Source organism: Podarcis gaigeae (assembly GCF_964106915.1).
Source record: "Podarcis gaigeae genome assembly, chromosome: 3".
Taxonomy (NCBI): Eukaryota; Metazoa; Chordata; class Lepidosauria; order Squamata; family Lacertidae; genus Podarcis; species Podarcis gaigeae.
The window spans coordinates 46,803,223-46,810,569 of NC_139680.1; positions in this window are offsets into that span (position 1 = coordinate 46,803,223).

The window sequence follows — 7,347 nt, forward strand, 5'->3', positions numbered from 1 at the left end:
TCGAGGCGCTTTGAATCCGGATCCCAAAGGCATCGGAAAAGTGCAGGAATTTTCAGGTCATTATACCGAGGATCTTCGCAGCCTTCGTTGGAAATAAGCAGAGCCGGCGATTTCTGTAGCGCTCGCTTTCCAAAAACACGGGTGAATCGGATGAAAGATCTTCCTCGCACTATCACAGTTTCCTCCTCGTTTAGGACCGCTTTCCCTCCTGTGACGTTTGGCCCGGGCCAGGAATAGCATTTTGATGAAATGAACCACAAAATAAGTTAAACCTCGATCAGAAAAAGGACAGAAACATGGGAGCTCGAGCCTCGAGAGAAGCGCATTGCTGTTGTGGCGTTTCCCCCTATAGTAGAGGAGAAGAGGATATTTCTTTTATGTTACAGTATTTCCGAAAGTAGAAAGAAAACCAGGTCTGCAGTCTTCCCACACTTACCTGGAAGTAAGACCCATAGAATTCAATAGGACTTACTTCTGAGTAGCCATGGCTAGCATTGCGCTGCTGTGGTGGTTACAACTCGAACAAACTATGCCGTCCTATGTACATCTACGCAGAAGTAATCCCCACTGGGTTCAGTGTGTATAGGATCCCATCCTTAATTGGAAATAAGCCCCGTTAAACACAGTAGGACTTACTTCTTTATAAATATGCCTATGACTGATCTGTAGATGACTTAATATTTGCAGTCTGTGCCTAAAGTCCTTAAAAACCTCTTTGTTCTGAAACAGTCAATTAAAATCATCGGTATCTACAAAAATTTAGATTCGCGGGGTCTTGTGGGATTCCTGTTTTATTCCTTCGTATCATCATCATCATCATCATCATCATTTCTATACTGCCCTTCATCCGAGATTCACAAGGCACTTTACAATATAAAAACACAAAAACACATACAATTCCTCCCACATCCAAAATTCTGTTAAAAACCAACCCGATCCCGAAAAGCGGGGGGGGGGGGTATTTCAAAAATAAATAACACTATCCCGATATAATCTTATTTTACTATTCTAGGAGTTAACATTTCATTAGATTTCTGACGCACTTCCAGTTAATGTGTTTACTATGGAAGCACAAGCGTTTAAGTAGGGAAATGCATCTAAAGTGTGTCTGGTAATACATAATTAACTGTGTGATATACGTGTGTGTGCACATAAATACTCTACATAATATTTATTGTTCCTTCATATGAGCTACAAAATATAGCTACAAAATAATTAACAATAACCGCAAATCAAGAAATCCTTTAGCTGAGCTGTTCCAGAAGCTGTGGGCTGAGAAGAGGATCAGAAAACTGTATTTCAGATTCTCCTGGCAAGATCTGACAATATTTATTTCTAAGAATACCTGAAATAGTATCACAACTGTTGTTGCCAACCCCTTGATTAAAAGCATTCCCTGGCATTAATACTAGCAATATGCAAATTGCATATCATACTTATGTTTGCTTAGGACTGTTTCACACATATGTGTACCTTGGTTTAAAAGCTGGGGTTTCAATCAGTCGTAATCATAAATATGTGAACTTAACTCCATTACGTACTGCTAGATGATCTGACGGTCAATGTGTGAGTGACACTGAAAACGCTGTTTTGAGAATTTTCTAATTATACTCCTTTATATAGGAAACTTTGAAGGTCCTTTATTTCAAAAAGGATGTGAATATCGAAAGGGGATGTGAAAGACAGAGCATGCATATGCAAACATCTCCTTGGCTTCTCGTTATGGGGCTCAAAGGATTCAAATAAGTTTTACTCAGAGTAGACCCACTAAAGTTATGGACCTAACTTAATAATACTCATTAATTTCAATTATTATTCTAAGTATAACTAATATTGGTCACCACCCAAAGACACAAAATCCAAGAATTTGGGGTAGAGGCTCTGTGCAGACATCCTTCAAGGATGCCTTGCTCTAAATAACCAAGAGTAAGGAAATTGGGGGATTGGGCTCCCTAACAGGTGTCCCAGTGCCCCACAAAACCACACTCCCCAGGATTTTTGGGGGAATAATATTAAAAAAAAAACAGTTACATACTAATTTAAGCTCCTCATGACTGGCCAAAATGGGAGATGCCAACTAAAGCTCTCTGTCTTTTGCAATCCTCCCCAAAATGGCCCCAAACAAATACATGTGCATTATCAGCAAGCAACTGGGACTTTCACAGAAGCCGAGTCCAGTACACATGTGCTGTCCTCTGGCTAGGTGGAGAGCAAGGGCTTGATGTCGTCCTGAAGCAAGCAACATGATTACCATTGTCCCCACCCTGAAAAGTCTTATGTGTAGGTGGTTGTCCTAAAGCTGGGAAGATCTCATTTAGCTGCAAACTTCATCTCCATGTAGGAAAAATTGCCTTGGGCACCATTTCATTCATTTGGGCATTACAACACTTCCTTGGGGTAGCGGAGTGGGGGAAGACTACAGCGTGACATAACTTATTTCTGAATTGTCTGGTCATAGGAGATAATAGAGTGAGATCGGCAACAAACCACAACTGTTTCTATGCAGGAGCAAACACAAGCATCCCTTTGGCCCTGTTGAACTAGCAGGTAGCTGCAGTCCATTGGGAAGAATGGGCGTGTTATTTCCATCACTGGGAAGTAGATTATTATCCCCTGGTTCCCAAATCCTGAATACTTCACTATGGAAATAACTCTGCCTCTCCATTCCATCTGAATCAGGATAAGCTGTGAAGGTGTTGGATCAGTGTCTGGAAGCAGTACTGGGCTTGTAGGGAGACAATAAACTGAATCCTGATAAGAGGGGCATGATCTGGGGGGGGGGGGTCTCCTGTCTGGGAATTATCTGCTCTGGGAGGTTTAAGCTAGTTTGCCAGCTATGACTGTTCCTGGGCCAAGATAGTCTGGCCTCAGCAGTCCATCCTCTAGTGACCTCCTATTTGGACTACTGCAGTTCACAATATGTGGGGCTGCCCTTGAAGACTGTGCAGAAGCTGAAGCAAGTGCAGAATGTGGCTAACAGGTTGGTCAGTGGGGCACCCCAATGGGATCATGTGTTGGCAGACTTGAAAGTACTGCACAGGCTAACAAAGAACAACTGGACCTAATATAGCTAAATACTACTGTAGAAAGCAAAAAATGGCTTTAGATCCAATAATCTAAAAGGGCACAACCCCAGAATCAACCATCTCCAGACTTACGATCAGCACCTATGTCTTTTAGAGGAACAGTTTTTAGAGTTAATCAGTGCTAGGTTTCAGCCTTGGGACATAGCGGTTATGAATTATGAGCTGTTATTATCTGACTGTGGACAGAGTTCATTTCCTCAGTCATTAAGAAACCATAGTCCACCCATGAATACCTGAGACTCTGAGTTGTAATAAGCCAGAACGAAGGTCTGTAAAGTTGACTTCAGTCCTACCTCGGCTCTTCTTCTTAGTCATATGTGACCTAGGGTACAATAATAGCTGAAATCCTAGGTATACACACAACCCAATTCTAAGCATATTATTTCAGTTCCATATTTGCTTATATCTTTTAGGCATTTATATGTCACTTCTCAGGTATAACAATATCCCGAAGCAGTTAACAAAAACACTAAGACAGGAGAAACATTAGTAAACATTCATACTTGAGTTTGATATTTCATGTTTCTTTCTATATACTGATTGTTCTTTGTTCTTTCAAGCTTTAATAAAAAATAGAAATATGAGGAAAAACACACAAGTGTGTAGCAAATTGCAACCATTACTGCAATTACATAGAATAGGACCACTGATCTTAGTTGATTAAATATGCATGGCATCAGGCTATATGTATACTTTAAAGAAAAATGCCCCACATGGGAAATTGGATTATGGGAAGCTGTCTTATATTGAGCAAGACCATTGTTTCATCTACATTGACTACTCCAATGGCCAGCAGGCTACTCCAATGGCCCTGAAGTCCGGGGCTTCAGACAAGAGATTCCCACTCCCACGTGGAGATGCCAGGGGCTGGACCTTCTGCACAGAAGGCAAATGAGGTACTACTGGTGGTGGTTGATCAGTGGGAAATGCAAGGCTGGATGACCACTGGGGCACCTTATTCCAGAGGGGTGAGTCTTGTTAAGAGTGTGGTGGCAAAAACAAAGTGTCCTGTGACACCTGAACAACCCCCGTATTGTGCCATAAGTTTTCTCAGGCTACCATGAGAGTAGTCAAAGTGATGGCCTCCAGATGTTTTAGACCAGGCACAGGCAAACTCAGCCCGGCATATGTTTTGGGACTACAATTCCCATCATCCCTGACCACTGGTCCTGTTAGCTAGGGATGATGGGAGTCGTACTCCCGAAACATATGGAGGGCTGAGTTTGCCTATGCCTGTTTTAGACTCATTCCCACCAGCCCCAGCAAGAATGACCAGTGCTTAGTGATAGTGGGAATTGTGGGAGGTGTTCAGGAAGATGACCTGAGGGACTGCTTGGCTGGCAGCCAGCAGTTCATTCCAGGAAGTTCGCAGGATGAAAGGAAGATGGAAGAGAGAGGGAGTGGCAGCATGCCTTGGCCTTTTTACCAGATCTGGAAAGGTCACCACCCACTAGTCACATGCAAGCAATAATGCTCCAGGCCAGGAGAAACAGGAAGTTTGGACTGGCTGCACCAAACATTCCCTTGCATGTCCACTCTAGCAAAACAAGGAATGTTGTATTTGACTGCTTGCAGTGGATTACATCTCACAGGAATCACAGTCTAACAATATCTGGATGGCACCATGTTGGCTACCCCTGAGAGAGCATAGAGGAACATCAGACGCATCTTCTGCATTGCACTGCACTGGTGAGGGGCTGGGGGGGGGTTACAAAAGGATGTTGTAGATGCTCCTAATGCCCTTTGCCTGGTTCTGAGGTCGGGAAAAGAGGTGGGGAGCTGGGTTGCCTGCCTGGCAGAGGATGGTGATGTTGGAAGCTGTGCATGTCCCAAATCTGGTCCCCCAAAAAAGGCGCCAGCCACCATCACTTGTCGCTCTGGAGCAACTCGAGGAGCTGCTACAAAAAGATGATCTTGCTGATCGTGTGTGTGTGTGTGTGTGTATGCGTGTGTGTTTCTGTCAAACCAAGGAAGGCAAGACGCGATGAGAAACAAAAACTCCAACGTGGCTGCGTGTGCTGTGCTGTCTCCCACTCCGACCGAGACCTGGTTGCTGCTCAGAGGGACACAGTCAGACGGAGGATGAAGGAATCGCAGGCAAGAACCTGCAGGTAAAATTAGACTCCCTCAGATTCGTAATACGAAATTAGCTGTCACATTTGGCTTATCCAAAGAGGAGCCTTGTGCGTGACAAGCATATTTAGTATATTCACCATTGCATCTCTTGAAACACACACACACGTTCATAGGCATACAGAATAGACAGATAATAGGCAGACCGAAGAACAAGCTGGCTAATTAGAGATCCTCGTGGAAACAAAGACAGGACGATGGAGAGACAGATATGCCAGAACTAAATAGGCGGATATCTTAAAAAGCATTAGTGTTATCTTTAAGCGCAAGAACGCATGGAGGACAGCGACTTTCGCTGCTCCTCTGGGTTGAAATGATCTGATTGCTGCACACCCTCACGTATTAATTAGTTTGGACCAATTTCCATTTTCTTATGATGCGCAGGAGGCCTGTGTGTAAGTAGGTAATGTATTGTAAGGGTGCACAGCATATCTTCATGCGCTGCTCTTCCCCACCCCCTTTGTAAGATCTGACAATAAAAAATCGTGTTTGCGATATCCTATCTAATCCCCCCGCAGGAAACCAACGAGGAGCACAAAACTCGATGCCTTTGATTTCCATCAAGCCTCGCCCGACAAACATGCGGCGAATGTGAGACATTTCAAGGAGGAAATCAGGGACGACCAAAGAAGTGTAACTGGATCTGAAAAGCCCTTCCAGCTTCTATTCTGTCACTTCTCATGGAGCCCTTTGTTATGATTTCACTAAGTTAGGTAATGTGACAGACGTCTCAGATTTTCCTGAAATGGTGGCCTTTTAGGCTATATATTGAGTTTGGGGAGTGGGGAGGGAAGAGAGGGAGGTGGATGGAAAGAGCAACTCTTGGTGACCCCGTGTGTCAATCCGCTGCTTGAACCTGGTGGGAGAGCATTTTGGGTACGGAGAAGAGAAGATAAAGTTTTGGCTGCTAATGAATGTCTAAAAGTGGCCTCAGTTCCAAAACAAGCATCTAAGCCATACGCAGAGTAGATTCATTGAAATCAGTGAAGTGAAATTAGCCATAATTAACTCCAACCCATTTATCTCAGTGGTCTGCTCTGAGGGTATCTTAGTCGCATTCAGTCCCAAGCCTGCACATCTAACAGGGCGTAACACCACGGTTTTGATCTCGACCTTGCCTTGGGTACATATTTAGGGCAATACCTCTGTTAGATCAATCAAAATACCCCAAAATAGTGGGCAAGCTTTCCAAATGTTCAGAACTGTTCATCAAGTTAGACGGTGAAAAGAACCATGACAGGTGAGGAAGAGGACTCTGTCGCCTTGCAGATGTTCTGAGACTCCAACTCCCAGCTGCCCTTCCCAGTATGTCCTGCAGTCAGGAATAATGGGAGTTGTAGTCTGACAGCATCTGAAGAGCCACTTGTTCTCCATCCTTGGTATATAGACAGCAAGGAGCAAGATGGGCCCATAGTCTAACTCAGTATCTTCATAACCCTCAAAGTATGTTAGACGGAGAGACAGTCACTATCCTAAGGTCAGCCATTGAGCTTCGTGACTGAACCCGAGTCTCCACAGACTTAGTTCAAGACACTAACCAGCACACTAAACTGGCCTCCAGACGTTTACAGACCCGTCCTTCCTCCTGTATTGCTAAAACTGTTTTAAGTGTTGGGATGCAACTCACCTTGTCTTACGGCTGGTGGGGTTTGCATGGGGAGAAAGTCGACAGAGAGAGGAACCTCCAAGCTTCCTAGATTGTCTTTCTAATCTAACTTAATTTGTGCTGACATTTCCTAGATGGTTACACCGCTATTCTTAGGGTTGCTGACCACCACGACCCCTTGTCTCTCACTCTCGCTTCTGAAGCTGAAAGGAGAGGAGACATCTTCCTTTTGTTTCTCTCTCCTGAAGAAATCAAAGACCAAGCAGGGCTCCTTTGCATCTCCGACTACGTTAGCTAAGGCAGGAACTCCTTACTAGCCTATTTATGCATCCTATAAGAAACGAAGCTTTCTTATTTTCCACCCTTGAAGTCTCACTGTTATTGCTCCCCAGACTGGACCCTTGCAAGGCTGGCCAAATACATTCCTCTGCCTAATCGAAAGGACAAGGAACTACCCCACCGCCATTTCTTTACTAAGCGGTGCGTTGAAACTCCCTGCGTCTTGGCCAAGGTGAAGTCCAG